Here is a 23,625-nt window from a genome sequence, read left to right on the forward strand (position 1 = left end):
TGCAGATATGAAATTTTTGCAGAATATACTGTGTAAGTAATCATTCTGTATTTTATTTTCACGAGATACATTTCTAAGACTGGGAAGTAAACACTCTTGGCCAAATTTGTATGTTTGTTACTAGGTGACCAAAGTCCTCTTGTGATGCCATTGCTACTCAGGTTGGAAACCCCTGTGATGGTCTAGATTACTTTACCTGAGTAGACCTACTGAAGCAGCATTTGAAGCTGCAGTCTTGAAACACATGCAGGCTGGAAAAGTAGCTAATAATTACTTATTTGAGATGGCACATGTTTCTTCAGAAACTCAAGATGTTTCTCCCAAAGATGAATCAACTGGTTCAGAAGCCTCCACTAGGTCTCCATTGCGTGAACACATAATCCCTGGGGACTCAGCCTTAAGCACAAAGATTGAAGAAATGATTTTCAGGTTTTGCCACAAGGATCCTTGATAAAAAGGCCACGTTACACTTTGTGACTCTGAGTCAGATAAAGATAATGATTTTCTTTCTCTGACTTTTCCCAGTAAACTTTGGAAAATAGTTGAAAGTGACTAATTCAAGTCTAATTCATGGGATAAGAATGAAACTTGTATAGTGATTAATGAAGAACTCTTCAAGAAAGAAATTTTGTAAACAAAGGCCCCTTACAGAATATTTGAAACTGACAGTATGAAAAGCTTAGTTCTACAGCTCAACCTTTATGGATTTAGTACAATTCGACAGAATTTTCAAAGATCTGCTTTTCTAGTCAACTTTCTGGCAGAAGAAAAAATTCCTGTTTTAAGCAAGGTATTCAAAATATTTTGGTTACCACTTTAAATAGAGTATATATGTAATTTCATTTTGTACATCAGTAACTATGTTAATACATGCAGTAAGATCAACTTTTAAAAATTACATAAAATATTAAGGTAAAAATTATTTAATTTTTTGAAATTATTGACTGCAGGTTGAGCACTAAACTTTCAGTGTTTTAAGAAATTTTGCTAACAACTTTGTTTATTATTATTATTATTATTATTATTATACTTTAAGTTCTAGGGTACATGTGCGTAACGTGCAGGTTTGTTACATATGTATACTTGTGCCATGTTGCTGTGCTGCACCCATCAACTCGTCAGCACCCATCAACTCATCATTTACATCAGGTATAACTCCCAATGCAATCCCTCCCCCCTCCCCCTCCCCATGATAGGCCCTGGTGTGTGATGTCCTCCTTCCCGAGTCCAAGTGATCTCATTGTTCAGTTCCCACCTATGAGTGAGAACATGCGGTGTTTGGTTTTCTGTTCTTGTGATAGTTTGCTGAGAATGATGGTTTCCAGCTGCATCCATGTCCCTACAAAGTACACAAACTCATCCTTTTTTTATGACTGCATAGTATTCCATGGTGTATATGTGCCACATTTTCTTAATCCAGTCTGTCACTGATGGACATTTGGGTTGATTCCAAGTCTTTGCTATTGTGAATAGTGCTGCAATAAACATACGTGTGCATGTGTCTTTATAGCAGCATGATTTATAAATCCTCTGGGTATATACCCAGGAATGGGATGGCTGGGTCATATGGTACATCTAGTTCTAGATCCTTAAGGAATAGTCATACTGTTTTCCATAATGGTTGAACTAGTTTACAATCCCACCAACAGTGTAAAAATGTTCCTATTTCTCCATATGCTCTCCAGCACCTGTTGTTTCCTGACTTTTGAATGATCGCCATTCTAACTGGTGTGAGATGGTGTCTCATTGCAGTTTTGATTTGCATTTCTCTGATGGCCAGTGATGATGAGCATTTTTTCATGTGTCTGTTGGCTGTATGAATGTTTTCTTTTGAGAAATGTCTGTTCATATCCTTTGCCCACTTTTTGATGGGGTTGTTTGTTTTTTTCTTGTAAATTTGTTTGAGTTCTTTGAATCTTACCAGTGAACTCCAAATAAAGATACCAAAGTCACTTAGTGAAATGTTACTATTAATGTATAACATGTTTTCACTTGAGGGCTTCAAAACTTGAGTGTTTTTTCCCCAACAAGCATGTTCTTAAAGATAGTAACCAATGTTCATTCATTATTTGATGATATTGAGTGATATTTTTTGTGTTATGTTTGTTATTATTACTTGTCTCTTGGTTTAAAATGGCACTGAATTACCTTCTCCTTGGTTTTAAAGTTGTATTATCATCCAAATTTCAAATGTGGCTGTCTCCAACTTTTAATAAGAAAGACAAGAAGAATTAGGATTAAAAATGCTTCTCTTGTATCTACTTCACTGAATATTTCAAAAAGCACTTTAGAGCAGGGGCTAACAAAGACAAACATAATTCTGTCTTAGCTGCTGAAACTAGTGGAGAAAGTTCATTTTCAACATCTACGAATTTAAATATGACTCTAACAAGGAAATCTTCTGTCAATCAGGGAATTGCTGGTTCACCTGACCCAGTTAGAAGTGGTTTCTCTCCTCTTCCATTTCAAACTGAATTGGACAATCAGGACAAATTAGAACAGATCAACATGCTATTTTAAATCAGTTGATGCATATTCATATGCATTCTCATAGCAGTGACATGTAAGCAAATGGCCACACTGTGAATTTTGTTACAACCACAGCTTCTCAATACTACATTGTATCTCACTTTTTCGGGGCTGATAGTGAAACCATCTACTTTTCCATACAGATATCCTGAATTATCAGCCAATGAGGCTCCTTACTCTAACCTGTTACCAGCAGGCAACCCATGGTTGTGAATGACTACGATAGCTGATACATCAGTTGCCTTTCGTTACAGGCCAACTCTTCAACCATCTTTACTGGACAAATATCACCCTAGTTACAACTGATCTTCCTCCAAAAGAGTACCAGAGTATGCATGACAACAGAGACTGAAATTTACATTAACAAAAACATTAAAAATTCCTGCAATTCTCTTACTGAACAGTAAAATTACATGTTGACCTTTATGGTTGTTTCCCCTTTATTTCTAAAAACATGGTTAAGAGTAAAATGGGGCTTTGTTTCAGTGGCAGGCTTTTGTACTGCATTTTAAAAAAATACATGGGCTTTTTGACATGACCCTTTGTAAGTTAGTTTATTTAGTTATCTAAAGAGGAAGAAATAATAGAGTGTTTTAGTCCATTTGCTGCTGCAACAACACAATACCACTGACTGGGTAATTTGTAAAATGACTTATTTTGCTCATTATGCTGAAGACTGGGAAGTCCAAGGGGCTGCATCTGATGAGATCTTCTTTCTATGTTGCAACATGGCAGGAGGGTATCATATAGTAAAGGACATGTGATAAAAAGAAAATCAGGGCCAAACTCATCCTTTGTTCCAAAGCCCACTCACACAATAACTAACCTATTCTTCAGATAATCTATCAATCCAGCCATGAGGGTGTACCCTCATGATTTTATGGTTTCTAAGTCCACAGTCAACATTGGCTAATTCACACACATATGTTTATATATTCAAAACCATTGCAGCAGGCAAGGGAAAAAGAAGGAATTGGAGTTAGAAAAGAGTAATAACTGACTTCCAAGTAGTCTGGCATAAATCAAATGATGGCCTAAATTAGGATGGCAAAAAAAGAATAGATGTGCACACACAGAAAATCTAGAGAAAGGTTAATACATACTATATACTTCACTATTTTCTCAATTACTTTTTCTTAGTTATTTTAAACTTCAATTTTAGTTGGCAAAGATTTTCTTCATTACAATTCATACCTAGTGAGCTCAGTAACCATGATCACAATTATTTGTGTCATCACTTGGGTAATAAACTTCACATGATATTTTGCTCATGGATTGCATCACTGTAGGCACATGGTAGAATTTTCAGCTGGCATTATCAGTAGACCTTTTTGATCTTCCAACAAAGCATTCCAACAGGCTTGTGCCTTTAATTACCTCCTGTAAGAGTCCACCTTTCACCTTTTCTAGTGCACATTTTCCTTCTGTTTTATTGAGACAGAGTCTTGCTGTGTTGCCCAGGCTGGATGGAGTGCAATGGCATAATCTCAGCTCGCTTCATCCTCAACCTCTGAGTTCAAGCAATTCTGTGCCTTAACTTCCTGAGTGGGTGGGATTAGATGTGCACCCACACCGTGCAAATTTTTGTATTTTTAGTAGAGATGGGGTTTCACCATGTTAGCCTGGCTGGTCTTGAACTCCTCACCTCAGGTGATCCACCTACCTCAGCATCCAAAAGTGCTGAGATTACAGGCTTCAGCCATGACACCCGGCCTTTAAATGCACATTTTTGTTGCATTGATTTCATGCTCCATCCAAAGTCTGATTTAAATTCTTTTGTTGGCATTTAATACTTTCTATATTCTGAACCTATATCCTCAGCATAACTAAACAAATCCTTTCAAGACCTGATATATTTCTGCCTTTCAACTTCATGTGTTTCTGTTTCATCACTGTCCATTTGAAGCAACATTCAGGCAACTCCACTTTCAGCCATGCCTTTTCTCATCTGGTAGCTTTTGCCCCATTTCTTTCCTGGAGTTAAAAAGCTCTCTCCCTCTTTGCCTGCTTAAGGCTCCTGTAGCACAGACATCACTCCTTCCAGGAGGTGCTTCTTATCTAACAGATTAGTTTTCTTGTCTGTCTTGGACACTCAGCACTGATGTAACACAGTACCTGATATATGTATGTATGTGTGTTTGTATGTATGTACATTATACACACACATATGTATGTGAATTAGTCAATGTTGACTGTGGACTCAAAACCATAGAATCTATTTTTATTGTCAAAAAAGAATATTCATGGTGTTGCGGCACTACATTTTACTCTTTGTTCTTCACCACAACTTTTTTTTTTTTAATTTATTTATTATTATTATACTTTAAGTTGTAGGGTACATGTGCATAACGTGCAGGTTTGTTACATATGTATACTTGTGCCATGTTGCTGTGCTGCACCCATCAACTCGTCATTTACATCAGGTATAACTCCCAATGCAATCCCTCCCCCCTCCCCCCTCCCCATGATAGGCCCCGGTGTGTGATGTTCAAGGGTAGGTCACAGTACTGTTCACTACAGATGCAATAATTTTGACTTACTAAAACTAGTGTCATTGGTTATCACTTCTATCATGCTTGCTTTTTAGATCTAGTTCTGATTTTCCCCTGCTTCTTCTCAAATTTATTTTTCGTCTTCTGCTTTGACTTACAGGTCTTTGCCTGAAAGAACTAGGTGTGTGCTTATTACTCTTTCTTTTATTTGCAGCAGAGATTCCCAGCTGTGGTGCTGAAATGGATTACACTGGGGATCCCAGCAGCACAGCTTTTCAAAAGCAGCCTTCATGGTGGATTTGGTCTACTATACAATTTCTGGTGTCACAAGCTAAGGCCTAATAATATTTATCACTCAGTTTTCTGGGAAAGCTGGGGTTGGAATGGGGTATGGATTTGGACAGCCAGATTCCTCAGGCTGAAAATCTACTACTGCCATCCTGCCATATGCATATATTTTTAAGTTGTGCCTAAATAGAAAAAGTTCAGAATCAATTATGTACACGGAGAATATTGACTCTTTATCCTGGCATATCACGACACAAGACAATGGTCATTTCACCTATGTCCACAGGGTATTACGATATATACCACATTTTACTTCTCAAACTGTATTTTCAGAGGGTACTGTGATATACACGGTTAAACGCTGAACATGAAGAATGTTAAAAAGAATAAAAATTTGGGACAGACATGGTGACTCATGATTGTAGTCCCAGCACTTTGAGAGGCCCAGGCAGGTAAATCACCTGAGGTCAGGAGTTTGAGACCAGCTAGGCCAACATGGTGAAACCCCATCTCTTCTAAAAATACAAAAATTAGCCAAGCATAATGGTGGGCACTTTTAATTCAAGCTAATTGGGAGACTGAAGCCAGAGAATGGCTTGAACCCAGGAGGCACAGGTTGCGGCAAGCCAAGACAAAAATTTCCCCTAAAAGCCCAACTTTTATAGCCAAGGGGTAGGAAAGGAACATTTTACTAAGACAAAAATAATTTTTATAATAACCATCCTACTTTAGCCAAACTACGCAGCACAAAACAAAGCAAAATAAAAATCCTAGCCAGGACAACAAAGTCCAAATGGGAACATCCATTCTACCAGGCAGTAATGAAGCACCCCAGACCTCTGAAGCTAGAATCTGGATATTTATTTATCAGTAATGAGCCCTGCCTTGCATGTCAAACAGAAAAAGGGAAATTGGAATTGTGCCGCTAGTTGACAAGCATACCCTTTCCTCTGTTATGTTGGTTTCAGACAAAGCCAGGTACAAACGAAAAACAGAATGCCATAATAAGACCCAGTGTCTCCTAGTAGTCTCCCAAATGTTTAACTTGAAAATAAAAATTCTCTCATCTTGACAAGAAATAGGAAGCTCTGCACATCAATGAAACAACATGATAAATATCAACACAGAAATGTCAGTGCTATTGTTACAGGATCACTGAGATGTTGATTTTTGGGCCAGAAACCTCTGTGGCCATGGTGCATTTGCCTAAGTTCTTGTCCTGCATGCAGGAGAACAAGATACACAGACAAGTGAAAGGTGAAGAAGAAGAAAAGTTCTATTTAGCGTTAAAAGAGCTCAGAGGAGTGGGTAGCTCCTCTCTATAGGGAGGTCCTCCCATGGAGCATTCAGTTTTCAGCAGAGAGAAGGCCCTGGAGAAGGTGGCTTCTCTCTGCAGGTAAGTTATTTAAATGTCTCTGCAGGTCTCAGAAGCTCTCTGCAGTAGCTGCTGCTCTCAGCAGAGAAGGTACTGCTCTCTGCAGCTGGTCCTCCCATTGTCCCCAGCTATCAGCAGGAAAAGTACACTTTTCTGTAGCAGATTGGCTTTTTAGTCTCTTCATAAGTTCTTTCACAAAGCAGAAGTTTTTAATTTAGAGTTCATCCAGTTTATCAGTTTTCCTTTTATGCTTATACCTTTAGTATAAAATGTAGTAACTCTTTGCTACATCTAAGATACTTGAATTTTCTTTATGATATTTTTCTAAAATGTTTCATAAAAAGTGTTATAATTTTATACTACATTCAAGTTCATAAGTCATTTTAAGTTAATTTCTGTAGTATGAGGTTTATATTAAGGCTTTTTTCCCTAAACCTATTGATGTTCACTTGCCCTAGCACCATTTGTTGAAAGGCTATTTTTCTTCCACTGACTTGTATTTGCCAGCTTTGTGATGTATCAATTGGTCATAACCATACCAGTGTGGTTCTATTTCTGGGCCTTCTCTTTGGCTCCATTTTTATATGAATCTATCCCTGTGCGAATACCATACTGTCATGATTAATTTAGCTGTGCAATAATTCCTTGAAATGCTGATGGATTCCTCCCACTATATACTTCTTTTTCAAAACTGTCTTAGCTATCCAAGGATGTAAGTTTGCTTTGTCTACAAAAATTCTTGCTGAGATTTTGATAGGAATTTCATCAAATATATAGATCAAACTGGGGACAACTAACACAATATATTCAGTCTTCCCATCCATGAACACAGTGTATCTCCCTTTATTTCTGCTTTGATTTCTTTCACCAGTGTTTTATATGTTTCAGCACACAGATGCCATATCTGTTTTGTTTTGTTTTAATATATTACAAAGCATTTCATGTACTTTGGAGCAATTGTAGATGGTACTGTTGCTAAATTGGGATACTGCTGACCTGTGCTGTGGGGAAATGGCAGAGTGCTGACTAGTTTAGATTCACTTCAACTGTTCAGTGCCTAGGAGGTTGGGTGGTAGTAGATGCTTAACTCCCCACTGGAGCCTGGTGACAGGATAGTGGGGAGGGCAGGTAAGAAGCACAGTGCAATCAACCCCACTTAGCTCCGGCTCTTTAAAAACTGTGTGGTTGGGTTGACCTGGATGCTCAGCTTGCTACTGGACTCTGCTGACCCTGGTTAGGGAATTGGAATGCTGTCCTCTGTTTACTCTAGGTGGGTAAAAGAAGATTAGCTGCCTACTCTGCCTTTGGAGGGAATCAGAGCATCACTGATCTGGGAGAAGCTCATCTCTGTACATGGTTCCACAGAAACTTCCGTAGTAGTTTTTTCTGTGGTGTTTGTCTGGAATAGCTCGGTTATTCCCATAGAAGGGTTTTGAGTGGTTGTGTGTGGTTAAGTCATCCTCTCCTGGTCCTTTGGCTGGGAGAGAACAGGATTTCCTTGAAGTCTGTGCCTAATGGAGATTCTGGATTGGAAGCCTCTATAGTCCATCACCTGGGATACACTGAAGGTAATAAGAAAACCCAGTAAATTTACCATAGTATTACTCTTGAATTCCTAAAGACCCTAGACAAACTATCTTCCTCTTTCTACCTTTCAGAGTCTGTCTTTGTTTCTTGTTGTTATGTCTGTGGTGTTTTAGCTGTTACGAGGAAACACCGGGGTATTGCATTGTAACTGGAAGTCCTAGGAAGTCAAAGTTTGAGGAAGGCTTTTAAAATATCATGCAGACAAAATCCCGTAAAGCAAAATGTGGGAAGATATGATTACAGAGAATGAAATATTACAATATATCTACAGTGAAGTGATTTTATAAAATAAAATCTTCACTAAAATTAAATAATCTCAAAGAAGTCTTTATAATATATGTGAAAAAGCCAATGATTTTTAGCACATAAATAATATTGGTCAATGAAGAACTAATGAAATACCTGCCATACACTTGGGAGAAAAATAATGTCAGCAATGCTTCCAGAAAATATAACCAAAAATATGTTATTTTTCAACTGCAGTAGAGATATAGTAATAATATCTTTCTCATAGGTTTTATTTGTTAAGTAATACATGATTTAATAGAAACCAAGCACTCATTTCTAGGTCTTTGTTGCAAAGTGAACAGCTGCAACATAATCTTATGAAATCTTATGAACAGTTGCAAATAATCTCATGAAAGCAAGTGATTATAAAAGAAATTTCTTTTTAAAAAATCAAACTGGGTATCAAGAAAGAAAACAGCTCTGAGGTTTGGACTCCAATACTATTAATTTGAGATTAAACTTTGCAGTTCATTGAAATAGTTAATTGAGAAGTAAATTTGGATATATTCCCAGGAAAGAGACCCTTTCTACGTCCAATGGGGCTGGGCTCCCTGCCTAATAATTGGTGAAAGAAAGTGTTATTTAGACATTTAGCTGAAATATTTGTGTCAATACGGAAATCCATTGCCCATGGATACTACGATCTAACACAGAATGAAGTTTTCCTTCAAAGTCATGAGGGGAAAGATTCGTATCACAACTGCTGACCTGTGTGATATTGTAGACCGAGGTTAGATTTTTCATATTGTCTACAATATATAACTACCTCAAAAGCAGAAACTGGTATAAAATACTAGATTGAACAATTAAGTTCTTAAAAACCTGGAAAGATTAACATAAAACTGCACCCCCCTAAGAATAACTTCACATTTAAGAATTTAAGATTGCTTTACCACCTCAAAGACAACATTACTAATTCATGAATGGATATTCCATGCCCCAAGAGTTAGCCAAGGAAGACACATTTAAAGGTCACACTTAAGAATAAAAAATGGAATGAAAAAAGTCATCATAATAAGTAGTTTAGGTGTTCTCTGAGATGAATAAATGGAATCTAAAAGCAAAACAGGTGGGTAGGAGGACAAAAATAAATTTTTTAAATAGACAATTATACGTGATTGAAAAATGAACCATATACTAAAGGAACTCAACTTTTTTTGGTTGTTTCTTTTACACTAGATTCAGCACAAATATAGCAAGAATAAGTAATTTCCTAAGGAGATCTGAAGGTAAGTTTGCCAGGTGTAGGGGGAAAATACAGGAATTTAAATGTCATATTTCAATTAGAAATTTGATACTTTGTTGACAAATAACAAAGCATTTTATTTTTAGTATAAACCTGTCCCATGCAATATTTAGAATAGTACTAAATTACTAGAATATTGAAAATTATGTTAAATGCTATTTGTTGCTTATTTAAAATGATAATGCAATTGGTAATCCTGTATTATATCTGGTGACCATATATAGAAGAGAAGTTAGGAAAGATGAACTCAAAGTTGGAAGCTTTCATATACATTTATAAGAAACACCAGAAGAAAAAAATGGGTAGAAAGGGCAAAATGCAAATTATGAAAATAATGTCTACTCAGGATATTATTCTACCTAAGTTATTTAATATTTAATAACATTTTTCAACTTTAATATTTGGCAATATTAAAGACTTTTGAAAAGGCCATGGAAAAGAAGCATAAAAGTTTTATTTTTAGCAAAGAGAAAAATAAATCCCAAAATGAAAGAGGTATGCAAGAATTTTTTAAAGAGGGATAGAAATATGTTTTAGTTTGTTTAAAAAAAGTCAACTAACTGGGTCCTTCTGATTACAGAAAGCAGAGAAATATGGTGATTAATGTCAAAAGCAGGAAAATAAATAAATACGAGTAAGAAAAGTAAATCAATACAATTAGAAAAACAGTGACAGGTGAGGAGATGGAGAGAAAAACAAAAGCAGATAGACAGGAGACAAAGCCAGAGACAAAGAAATTCTAGGGTAAATAAAAAACTGTCTAAGTAGGTATTAGTTATGTAGATAAAAGAGTAACCATATTAGTTGTAAACTGTTTAAACTTATATTTGAACATTAGATTGGATTAGTAAAAATTTTCTTCTGCCTAGGGATAATCACACTGAAATTTTGAAAATAAAGGTTTAGAGAAAACTAACAATTATTTATCAAAAAAGTTAGGCCACTGATATTATATTAGACAAAAGAAAATTTTAGGAAAAATGCAAGGAATAAAGAGGGACAATTGTAGATAACATAAAAAGTGACAGACAAAATATGAAATATCAAAATATGAAAAAAAATTTAAAGATAACAGACACAAATTTAAATGCCTCTGTATCACTGTCTCAATAGATGCCTGAGGCAAATTTGGTGGATATCTATTTATGTAGACAAATCCCAATTGAAGTGAGAGGTGTTTAATATATCCCTCATCTAGACTGATGAGTATACAGACATTATTCAGTGGTTAATAGAAATACTTTGCAATGTTTGTGTACTAACTTTTCATCAGCCTTTTAATGTGAAGCCAACTAGCACAGCATGCTTTAACAATTTGACAGCTCTGCTCATAGAGCAAGTATTAATAAAAATAGCCCTCATCCTCTTTAAAGTCAAGTCCATCTAATATAACTAGCACCTCGCTCTGCCTTCTCACATGCTCACTAGTCATCATGTTCACCCTTTCCTTCAAGATTCACTTTCACATGATACTGTTTTCCAACTGGGCTTACTTAGATGCTGGCAAAATGCAGGCTTACCTGGATATCAAAGAAAAGAAAGAGCAGGAACTGCAAGATATCCAGTCTCAGTAAAAATAATAACTTAATTCTTACATATAAATATTTGCCACAGTGTTTTGGCTGACACATTTACCGCTCTGACTCATCATCAGAAAACTGCTCTGAAGTACAAATGTGTATCCTACCAAACTAATGTAGATGTTCAAATACCTCACTTTATCTCTCAAGCTGCTGGGATGTATCTCAGTATTTTCCAGAGGGTAAATTGCTTCCTTTAGAACAAATACTGGCAGTTTCATGTTAGCCATTTTAAGGCAACACTTTGACAAAATGATTGTTTATACTTTGGAAATTTGTGGCAGGTTCACATTTATTGTTAGAGGAGTTCTAACAAGACACTCAATGGAATATGTTATACTCCTTCATAGGGACCTCGGACATGTCAGCATCAAAAGATGAGATCATAAATTCACATATATGCCATCTGCCTTAAAATAAGTGTTATTGACATAGAAAATAAAATGAAATTAGTGTGAAGTTCCAATTCTGATAGCTGACATTTGTTAAACTTTGGCTCAAAGATAATGTAATTCTCATGACTGACTTCAAATTAGCTTTTCTGCCAAAGTCCAGGGCCAATTAATTTCTTGAGTCAATAAGAATGTTATTCAATAATGCTAATATTAGCTACAATTCTGCTGACTTGACTACTAAAGAATTGGATTATGCCTCATTGACAAGCTTTCCAGAAGCAATTTTATTACCTATTAGTAAAGAATCTGGATTCTGACTTATTGAAAAGCTTCCAAGTACAATTTTTAAATAGGTCTTATTTCAACAAAATACTGATCTGGTTTTCATTATCCTTAGGAAATACATGTCAGTTCTGCCTTAAGGAGTATTTGTTTAAATTTCTAAGAATTTATATCATACCCAGAGACCCAAATATCTTTCACAGAATTTTGTTCCATAAATGTTTTTCTTAATTAAGAAGTGTTACCTTATTAAAATGAGCACCATTTTAAACCATTTTTCAGTGGTCTGGGTAAACAGTTTCATACCAACTATCTAAAATCTCATTTCAAACTGACCATAGACTTCTAATCTTTTATTTTTACAGACTTGAAGATGTAATTTAAATTAGGGTTGGTATTTCATTTTTTTCTTATCTAAATCTTAGTTTTCTGGAATAATAAAGTTTGATGTTCAGCAAGAAAACTGCTTGAGTTTAACACATTTTCAAAAGAAACTTGCTTCTTCGTAATTGTGTTCCAGACATTATGTGACTATAGGTACTATATGTGATGGTAAACTCTGTCTTGTTCATTATGAAATAATCTATATAACTGTTGGATACATCAGTCCTTTTCACATGGGTTGCTTAATACAGGATTAACTGTGTATATTCATGTTAAGAGTTAACTTGTGATTTGGCTGTTATAACATATATGGGCAGAAATGTATTCAAAATTGAGGAAGGAAGCACATTTTTATCAGGATGCTATTAAATTTGAACATCAAGTGTCATGTATCAGTGGATTTCTTTTTTTTTTAATTCAGAGAAGATCTCATCTGTGTAAAACAGCTATTCAAAAATAGCTTAGTGTTTTGTGTTCCAGGTGCATGACAGATTTAACTATTCTTTCCAGCAGTGGTGGTGCCATCAGAGTCCAGTGCTCTAGAATAGGCAGTGTCTCAAGCCTAATTTTACTTTTCTAATTCTGATAGCTATTACCAGAAATTTTTGAAAGCTTTGTTTAAGTAGTCTAATATTTTAATATAAAGAGAATTAAATTTTGCTATGTATAAATTTTTGTAACCTAACAGTGAATCAACATTTTCAATCAGTGCCAAGGGCTCCCTATAGTTCTATTCAAGTGTTGGAATAAATATTTGTAAATAATAGTCAATACTTGTGCATGCTTATTTTAAAGATATTTAGGTGAAAATAGTTGTGGATGTACTAAGACTAATGAAATAAAATTACAGCTTCATTCACTTGCCTTTTTACCATACATAAATCCTATCTTTCTTTGTCCTCAGTATGGTGTCACTATTGAATAATGTGCATAGTCAGGATTTCACATTGGTATAGAAATCAAGTCTGTGAGTGCTACTTGTTTCATTTCTGGAGGAATCTCTTCAGCAATTTAAGAAAATATTGTAATCCACTGGGCTGTATTGGGCATAAAACTGCTACCAGCACCTCTGTAGTTCTCTATATAAAGCAAAAATTTTTCTGACAAATTTTGCAACAAATAAATTCCATCGACCTATGTTAGGAGAAAAGCTGAGTGTTGAGAGAGAAGCTGAGACAGCGCTTGGAACATGTTTGAGGTCCAGGGTCTAAAACCCCTTGTGGCCTCTGGAATGTGTCTGGACTTGCTGACTCCTTGCTTCTAGCACTCCATTATCTGAAGTAGCCATATGTTTCAAAGAAAAAGCTAAACCATCATACCTGTAGCTCATTCACTTGATAAACTGCTTCCTTTCAACCCCCACATCCTCACAAGTGTTTCTTTCTTTGATCACCAATCGATAACGTGGGCTTCCAGAGCTCGGGTCCTTTGCAACCTCCATACTAGCATTGGCCTCCTGGTACCACTTTTTCTCTTAACTTGCCTTTTCTCATTCCTTTGACTCTGCTGGACTTCATAGACCCCACGGCCTGGTGTTGGATAAGTGATACAGGGGAAAAAATATCCTTCTTTCAGTTCTGTCTGGCAGGGACCTAAAGAACCATATATTGATTTTATTGCTCAGCTCCAAGAGGCTGTGTATAAAGCCACAACTGATAAAACATCTCAGGATGTTGTAATACAGTTTCTTGCACATGATAATGCTAAAGGAGAGTGTCAAACTGCTATTAGACCACTGAGAGGAAAGGCTCGTTTAGCTGAATATATAAAGACTTACGATGGCATTGGAGGTAATTTCATAAGACTACTCTTTTAGCTCAGGCTGTGACGGCATTGAAAGTACGAAAGAATATGCCCCATTTCTTAGGCTCTTGCTTTAATTGTGGGCAATTGGACACACAAAAATGGAATGTAGAAAAGGAAAAAAAGGCAAAAGCTCCTACCATCAATCAACAGAGAAGTCCTGGTGTATGTCCCTGGTGTAAGAAAGCAATCACCGGACAAATCTGTGTCATTCTAAATTTAGCAAAGATGGACAACTTCTTTCAGGAATCGGGAAGATTGTCCTGCCTCAGGCGCCTCAACAAACTGCGGCATGTCCGGCACAGCCAGTGCCCGTACAAACATACAATCATTGTCCCCCGCCACAGCAGGCAGTTGGCCATAGACCTCTGCAGCACAATTCCCTTCTCCTTACTTCCTGGGGAGCCACCAAAGAAAGTCTCCACAGGAGTTAGGGGACACTTACCCCCAGGAACAGTCTATCTATTACTTGGAAGGTCTAGTTGAAATTTAAAAGGTGCCACTGTGCATACAGGAATAATTGACTCTGATTATACCAGAGAGATTCAACTAGTTATCCGTTCCTTGACTCCATGTTCTGCCTCGCCAGGAGAAAGAATTGCTCAGTTGTTGCTACTACCCTACATAAAACTAGGAAGCAGCACAATGAAAAGAACAGAAGGCTTTGGTAATACTAATCCAGCAGAAAAAACTGTATATTGGGCTAATCAATTGTCTGACAAAAGACCTATTCGTATAGCAACTATTCAGGGAAAGGATTTTGAAGGACTACTAGATACTGAAGCTGATGTCTCTATTATTGCTTTAAATCAATGGCCCTGACACTGGACCAAACAAAAGGCTTCCATGGGTACTGTTGGCATAGGACTGCCTCAGAAGTTTTTCGAAGTTCCTTAATTTTGCCATGTTAAGGGCCAGATGGCCAGGAAGGGACAATCGAACATACTATTATACCTATTCCTGTCAATTTATGAAATAGAGACTTATTGCAACAATGAGGTGCTGAAATATCTATTCCTATGGATCAATATAGTAATAATAGTAGACAAATGATGGAAAATATGGGATACTGCCCAAGAGAAGGACTAGTAAAAAATAAAAATGGCCAATCAAAACCTTTAGAAGGACAAACAGATTGGACTGGATTAGGATATCATTTTTAGGAGCGGCCATTGTTGAGCCTCCAGCTCCAATTCCTCTTGTTTAGCTAACTGCCAAATCAGTTTGGGTGGAGCAATGGTCACTGAACATGAAAAACTGGAGGCTTCAAAATAACTGGTGCAGGAACAATTGCAAAAGGAACATATAGAGCCTACTTTCTCTCCTTAGCATTCTCCTGTATTTGTCATTAAGAAAAAATCTGGTAAATGGAGAATACTAACAGATTTGAGGACTGTTAATGCTGTAATTCAACCCATGGATGCACTGCAACCAGGCCTGCCCTCCCTGATAATGATTCCAAAATACTGGAACAACACCTGACAGGACAAAAGGAAAATAAAAAGGCTGGACAAGATATATGGTGGAGGGATGCACATACAAAGACCTGAAAAAAAGGAAAGAAAATTATATGGGGAAGAGGATATGCTTGTGTCTCTCCAGATGACAATCAAGTGCCTTGTGGGTGCCCATCAAACATCTGAAGATCTATCATGATCCACAGCATCTAGTAGACCCAACTGTACCATACAAATTGCAGGTTTCAGGATTGCTTTCTTGCTATACTGTTGCATAAGAAGGATAAGCCTTGATTTGCTTTCTGTATGCCTTCTGTTAATAATAAAAAGCCTGCTTCTCATGATCAATGATACATTTTACCCCATAGTAATTAACCAAAGAAGCAGATGCTGAGTTACAAATGCTTCAGCAATAAAAAAAAAAAAAAAAAAAAGCCTTTGCTTCTGCTTCTGTTTCAGTAGATTTACTAATATGGGGGTGAGGGTATGTTTTTGTTTTTGCAGGAGATGAACAAACCATGTGGGTGCCCTCAAATATGTATGACCATGAAACAGGAGCCTGGAGGGACCCATGAATCCCAACCATGGACCAGGTTCCCTTAGTATGAGCCATGACCTAGTTGAATCTGAATGCAAAGATGGAACGAGTACCGACTGAAGTCATGCTGCTATCAACCCCCTTAACATGGGGACAGATCAAGAAAACTACACAGGAAGCTGAGAAACTGCTGGAGTGCCAGGGTTTTACCTTTTGCTGGGATTCAGAGGTACAGCAGATGCTTAACAGACCAATGCTTTCTGACTGAGCTCCTCTCTATCCCAAATACAAGAGACCCCAATAGGTAGGCAGGAATATCATTGCTCCTATTCAGCATGAAGAGGTTACAGAAGACGGACCTTCATTCTTCTGCAACCCTTAAAATTAAGGGTCCTCTTGTAAAAGGAAAAGGGGAAATATATAAGAAGCATTCAAACCAGAGCGACTCCATTTTGAATAGGGGCTAAGAAAAATGAAGCTGGATCACCAACAGGCAATTATGGACTGCACAGCCTGCAATTGCCTTGCTCAATTAATTTAAAAACAAAAATAGGATCTTTTGGATTCAAAGTTATGTTACTTTTAAATGTCATCTGGAGGGTAGAGATGAAAATCTCACCCTTGATATTGTGAAACTGAAAGAGCAGGTTTCTGAAGCCTCTCAGGCTCATTTGAACCTACTCCCTGGAACTGATATTTTGAAGAAGACAGCCAATGGGTTGTCTACAATCAATCCTCTTAAATGGATTAAAACCACTGGAAGCCTTACGCTTATGGAGTTTGTTCTAATAATTACATGCTTATGCTGTCTCCTTTTAGTCTGCAGATATGGAAGCTGCTGTGGAGAGAAAGCCACCATTGAGAACAAGCAATGATAGCTGTGGCAGTTTTACAAAAAAGAAAAGGGGGGCATGTTGGGAGAAAAGTTGAGCATTGGGAGAGAAGCTGAGGCAGCGCTTGGAACATGTCTGGGTGCCAGGGTCTAAAACCCCTCATGGCCTCTGGAAAGTGTCTGGACTTGCTGTCTCCTTGCTTCTAGCACTCCCTTTATCTCAAGTAGCCATATGTTTCAAAGAAAAATGTTACACCGTCACAGCTGTAGCTCATCCACTTGACACACCGCTTTCTTTCAATCCCCACATCCTCACCACCTGTTTCTTTGTTTGATCACCAATAAATAGCATGGGCTCCCAGAGCTCGGGAACTTCGCAATCTCCATATTAGCATTGACCCCCTGGTCCAACTTTCTCTCTTGTCTTTTCTCATTCCTTTGACTCCACTGGACTTCATAGCCCGCATGGCCTGGTGTTGGGTCTGATCACCCAAACATACCTACAGTATTAACAAGGCTTAAACTGGGGCAAACTGCAAGCAATAAAGATCCGTGTATAGTTGGTTATTTTTCAAATTGAAGGTTCAAAAGTCTATTGAAAGATTTACTCAGGAATCTAAAGAAATCTAGCTCTTAACAGCTACTCTCTTGAGTAGCAGAGCTAAATATGTTACTCAGGATTTTATTCCATAATCTGTTTGAACTCCTTATCTATCAACATGATTCTGAATTTGGATTCTCCGCATCTGACATTTCTTAGTGAGGTCTTGCCTTTGTCACTATGGACACATGACTATTCCTAAATGAGGTGCTGACTCTGAATCATCACCCTTCATTTATGCATGGCAGGAGAACAGTCAGCAGCTCAATGAGTGTGCTATTTGTCACACTATTTACTACTTTCTATTTAAGTAGCATTTTGTGCAATTATTTAAGTCACATGAATCAACAGAGGAAAACTGTAAATAATAGATAAGATCACAAGAAGCCTCTAAATTATTCACAGTGATCCTGCCACAAAAATCTAAGACCCTCTACAGGTTTGAGTAGAAATTTTTTTTTTCCAGTTCTGCCTTATAAAACTTGATTTTTAAGAGATAAAAATGACATCAATTTAGGGGAGGAGCCCTGTATTTATAAACTAATGAAATACTTAAAGCACATTCATTAAGTATGAGGATGAAAGGTTTCACAATAAAGATGCTATCTCAGTATGTTCCTGCTGCTATGACAAAATACCTTAAACTGGGTAACTTAGAAAAACCAGAAATGTATTTCTTATAGTGTTAGAGGCTGGGAATTCCAAGATCAAGTCACTGGCAGGTTTAATGTCTGGTGAATGCCGGGTCTCTGCTTCCAAGATGGCTCTGTGTTGCTGTGTTCTCCAGAAAGGAAGAATACAGTGTCCTCAAATTGTGGAAGGGTAAAAGAGTTTAGTTAGTTCCATTGAGCCCTTTTATACAGTCGCTAATCCACTCTTAATTGCCTTTGAAAGTCCCCACCTTTTAATTCTATCACACTAGGGGGGTTGAATTCCAACATGCGAATTCTGGAGGGACACACACATTCAAACCACAGACATCAAATGTAAAGACCAGAGGCAATATCATACTATTTCTTTTTTTTTTTTTTTTTTTTTTTTTTTTTTTTTTTTTTTTTTTTTTTTTTGAGGCGGAGTCTCGCTCTGTCGCCCAGGCTGGAGTGCAGTGGCCGGATCTCAGCTCACTGCAAGCTCCGCCTCCCGGGTTCCCGCCATTCTCCTGCCTCAGCCTCCCGAGTAACTGGGACTACAGGCGCCGCCACCACGCCCGGCTAATTTTTTTGTGTTTTTAGTGGAGACGGGGTTTCATTGTGTTAGCCAGGATGGTCTCGATCTCCTGACCTCGTGATCCGCCCGTCTCGGCCTCCCAAAGTGCTGGGATTACAGGCTTGAGCCACCGCGCCCGGCCTATATCATACTATTTCTAATGCCTAGAAAAATCTGTGTTTTTATGTTCAGGGAGAAAACAGAAATGTGCTGGGAAAAATGACCTCCTGTTTTACAGATGGCATCCCTATTCTGGAGAGGAAAGAGCACAGCTTTTGTGGAGAGGAAAGAGCACAGCTTAATCTTGCAAAATGTGGGCCGGAATTGACCAATAAGATACGCTATACTCATTTAAAAATTTAAGACAAAAATAAAGAGGTTAAGAAACAGCTTTTTTTATTATTATTATTATTGTAATGAATGAGAAATTATATGACTGGAGAAGGGGTATCACTGGACTAGATTATTCTTGGTTCATACACTATAGTACCAAATAAAATTATGGGAAAAAAACACACACACTGGAGTACACGCAGATTTTTATTGCGAGTTTTGTCTGATGACAGATAAACATTTACAGAGAAGTAGATGTTATGTAACTTCTCATCGTATGTGAGTAAGAAGCTGGGCAGCAAAAGTAGTTACCAAGAGTCATCTTGTTCTTCATGAGAAAAGCCTATTAAATTAAGGGAATGACAAAAATTATAATGTAAAAAATTTAAAAATTTGTGTCAGGTATATCTGGTATCCTCATAATGTTTTCAATTTCTTCCCTGGGGAGTTTCTGCCCTAGCTTATAAATTATATTAGGATCAGTTTCACAACTTAAGAAACTCAGTTGTTTTTATAGTCAGTAATTCTGACTGACTCAATAACTTCTTACAGGCAACCTCAAATTTCTAACCATTTCTCTTGGCTTACAAAATGAGAAAGTAACCCTCTGTGTATGGAACACAGTGTGTGGGGAAACCAAGTAAGTTTCGACTTTGTCACTAGATTGAAGCATGTCCATAGGGAGCCCTTTTGGACCACATTCTTGAGCTCCAATTACACAGTGGGGAGAGAAGAATTTTGAAATTAGGTATGCATTAATTGTATAAAATACTTTTCTTTAAGAACTATTTTTGAAATGCAAGTAATTTAAAAGCCTAAAACAGCAGTGACTTAAAATGATAATTCAGACTTATATAAAATATTAATATTAGTACTCATGTATTTGTTATATGATAAGTCTTTTCTTTCTTATTCCTAAAACAATGAGCCATCCCAACCTTTACAAACTTTGACAAATCAAAATCTCCTAAATATTTTCCCTTAAGCAAAAAGCTATACATTGGCACCTTATCTGCCAACTCCTGGTCTTATTCCCACTGGATGATTTTTATGTGTTTATCTAGAGAATTCTCTAAAAGATTTTCACTGTAAGCAGTTTGTCTTTCATTCTTGATTACTCATTCCTAATTCATTTTTTATTTCTAATCATTTTCCAATTCAATCTTCACTGATTCTTCAATCATCCTCTATAGAACAGATGGGTACTAAAGCAGAAAAATACACAATTAGATTTGTAAAATGTTTAAGTGTTTAAAAAATGCAGTAGTATAATCCAGATCCTTCTAGTATAGCCTGTATGCCAGTAACTAATGTTTAAAATTGCAGTCACTGCTATCATCAGTGGAAGACAAACAGGTCATCTCAATCAAGGAAAGGATTAATTTGCCTCAAGTGTCCTGTGTTTTAGACTTGAATTAGCCAGGAGTCCAGGGAACATTCATATGTTGCAGTAATTCAAGCAAGACTTAGCAAGTGTGTTAAGTGGACAGAGTAATCCATCTGCTAAGGCCAGAACCGGGACACAGAAGGGAAGAAGAGAACCAGAGGAAGGAAGGAGGCAGGGTACACCCCTGAAAGCAACTTTGGACTGGCAGTCACCTCCTCTCTTCGGTTCTTCTAGTGCCAGCTAACTGACATTGATAGCCTCTTCTTTAAACCCTGTTTTCAAAGCAGCATTCTGAAGCAAAGCACCGTCTACCATTTTTTCCACCTGAACCACTGCACTTTTAAATACCAGGGGAAAAACATCTTGTAACAATTTTATTTCCTTGAAAGACTACTAGGTGGTCAGCTGCAGTCCCTAGAGGCATTAGGGGTCCACTTTTGGTCTTGGTCATTAGAGTATATTCGGGACAGCAAATCCATCTGCAAAAGCAGTGGGCCGACCAGCTTCTATAGAAAGCTTCTCGCATAAAGAAGAGTTCCTTAGGAGAACACGACAGTATTTTCAGAGGCCTCAGCTAGTCTCCTTGCAAGGATTTCTCAAAGCATTTCATTTGAGAATAATATAACACAGACCACTCATTGGCTTTTCTTCAAGTTTTCTTCTTGAATAAAATAACTTAGTGACCGTAAAAGAAATCAACACTTCCTATTCCCACTGATATTTTCTACACTTCCAAAACTTCATTTCTGTCTGATCACAAGATCACAATCATCCGTATCAAGTGTTCACTTGATTTTATTGTCTGCATACATTTAATTGTTTTAAGAAACTTGCCAAGGTCTGGAAATTCACACGACCAAGCAAGGTCTTCAGCTGTTTGCCCGTTCTTATTACATAAATCAATTTGGGCATCACTGACTACAAACAGGCTAAGGCACTCCAGGCTTCTAACTTTTGCTGCCTTGTGCAGTGGAGCTGCTCCTAAAACATCCTGCTCATTGAGGTCAGGGCCCAATTGCAGCTGCCAGAGAAGAAATCAACAAGGCTGCCTCCAGCAGTTAAGTGGACAGGTGACTGCTCACAGGGATCCATGGTTGTGTTTACTGATGCCCCTGTCCCCAGCAAATGCTTCAGACCATCCACTTCCAGGTTGTAATCGAGCAACAACATTTCCTGCCTAAGCAGATGACAAGAGTCCTTGGAAGTGCAGAGCAGTGGGACACTTGCTGCACCACGGCAGGTAAGAGTATGCAGCCCGGGAGTACTCTTAGGGAGAATTTAAGTAAGGAGAGAATTTAAAGACCACTGGGGCTTGCTAGCCAGCACATGGCAGCTGCACCCCAGTTCCCACCATGCCAGAGCAGCCCCTAGTCTACCTTTCTTACAGCCTTGTTTTAAGGATCAGATGAGAATGGACAAAATTTACCTTCAAAAATGATTCTTTATTATCAAACCCCTAAGCTGCACATTCTAGGCAGCCTTTCTCGCTGCTTGTATGATGAGGAGAGGACTGGATGCCTTTTAGGGCACCTGCCACTCCTCTGACTTTGGACACTAATTGACTCCCCTCTCTGAGCTCAATGTACTTACTAAACGTGTACAACAGACCAACTACTGGAGAAAATCCAGTCATATTTGTTACCCTTTCTTGATCCAGTTTTTCTAGTTCTATTCATTCCCTTTCTAAAGCTTCTTGTAAGTTACTTTGCCTTCTATCTTCTCTCTGCCTTTGTTCTTCCACTTGCTGTTTCTATATTTTTTCTTCTTCCTTCTGTTCTTCAATTTGTTTCTGATCTACGCCTAATAGGACAGAAAACAGAGATGCTTCTAGTATCAGACTCTGTGACCTGATTCAAGTCACTGTTCTCTTTTCATTGACTTCAAGCCCCCAACTGTACTCCTAGCCACTGCATCCCAATTTTCTTGACAGGGATGAATATAAGTCACCCTCATCATGGCTGACTCCAACTGGCATGTCTTCCCTCCATGTCACATGTTTTCATCTTCTTCACAGATCTTTCCCTATTTCCCAAAACAAAGACTGCATTTCTGCCTCTGCCTTTGATTATAATCCCTCCCCTGTCTTTAGGACCCTGACTGAGCCATTGATCCCTATATCTGTACACAGCAGTTTTATAACTCTTACTCTCATAAAGATGCTCAAGTCTCTCCTATGCCAAAAAAACAGGGCAGAAATCACACCACTGCCCTCCCCCAGCCATTCCAGCCATCTCACTGTTCACTACCTACTTCATCCAAACAGATAGCAGCCCTTCTTTGGCTTTTAGGGATTACTTAGATGTGGATCCATTCCATATGTTTTCCTCTACTCCTGGTCTCTCTCCCTAGACTTGCGTCCACACTTCTAATACTCTCCTGCCATATTCATGTGGAAATCACTCAGCACCAGCTTTGTCCCAGGCATGACTGTCCCGGTCCTTTGATCATGCCCTTTCTTTTTTTTTTTTTTTTTTTTTTGAGACGGAGTCTCGCTCTGTCGCCCAGGCTGGAGTGCAGTGGCCGGATCTCAGCTCACTGTAAGCTCCGCCTCCCGGGTTTTGATCATGCCCTTTCTATCCTCCATTCACCCAGCCAACCAGTGCTGGCATGTTTGCACTCCCTCTTCTGCAGCTACAAGAACCTTCCTCACTGTCTCCCTGGAATACTGAAGCAGCCCAGTCAAGGCTTTCCCTGAAGTCAGTCTCTGCCTTCCAGCAACCTGTGCTCATCTGCACCAGGTATTTCCTGAGGGGAAGATGTGGATCTTCTGTATAGTATATCTGCTCTGGTATAGTCCAATGCCATGGTAGTCTGGTCTCTGATAATGTACCTTTTTTTTCCAGATTGATTTCCTAGACCAGCACCAACTTTGTAGTAGAAATATTTCATCTGTACCAACCCACTCACTGCAGCCTGGCCATGACTGTATCTTCCTTGCTGGGCATTTGCCTTCACTGCCTCCTCAGCCTGTGGCACTTCCATTTTCTCACAAAGCCTGATATGCTATTGGAGATCCAACAGA

General features: G+C 38.0%; 3 pseudogenes; 1 reads left to right on the plus strand and 2 right to left on the minus strand.

Annotated features, from left to right (window-relative positions):
• LOC106995396 (heat shock transcription factor, Y-linked-like) lies at positions 217-2,955 on the plus strand (annotated as a pseudogene).
• LOC106995389 (centriole and centriolar satellite protein OFD1-like) overlaps positions 19,525-23,625 on the minus strand; it is a 60,866-nt pseudogene continuing 56,765 nt past the window's right edge.
• On the minus strand, positions 21,299-21,773 carry LOC106995395 (ankyrin repeat domain-containing protein 37 pseudogene; annotated as a pseudogene).

The sequence above is a fragment of the Macaca mulatta genome, chromosome Y, assembly GCF_049350105.2.
Source record: "Macaca mulatta isolate MMU2019108-1 chromosome Y, T2T-MMU8v2.0, whole genome shotgun sequence".
In the NCBI taxonomy this organism is placed as follows: Eukaryota; Metazoa; Chordata; class Mammalia; order Primates; family Cercopithecidae; genus Macaca; species Macaca mulatta.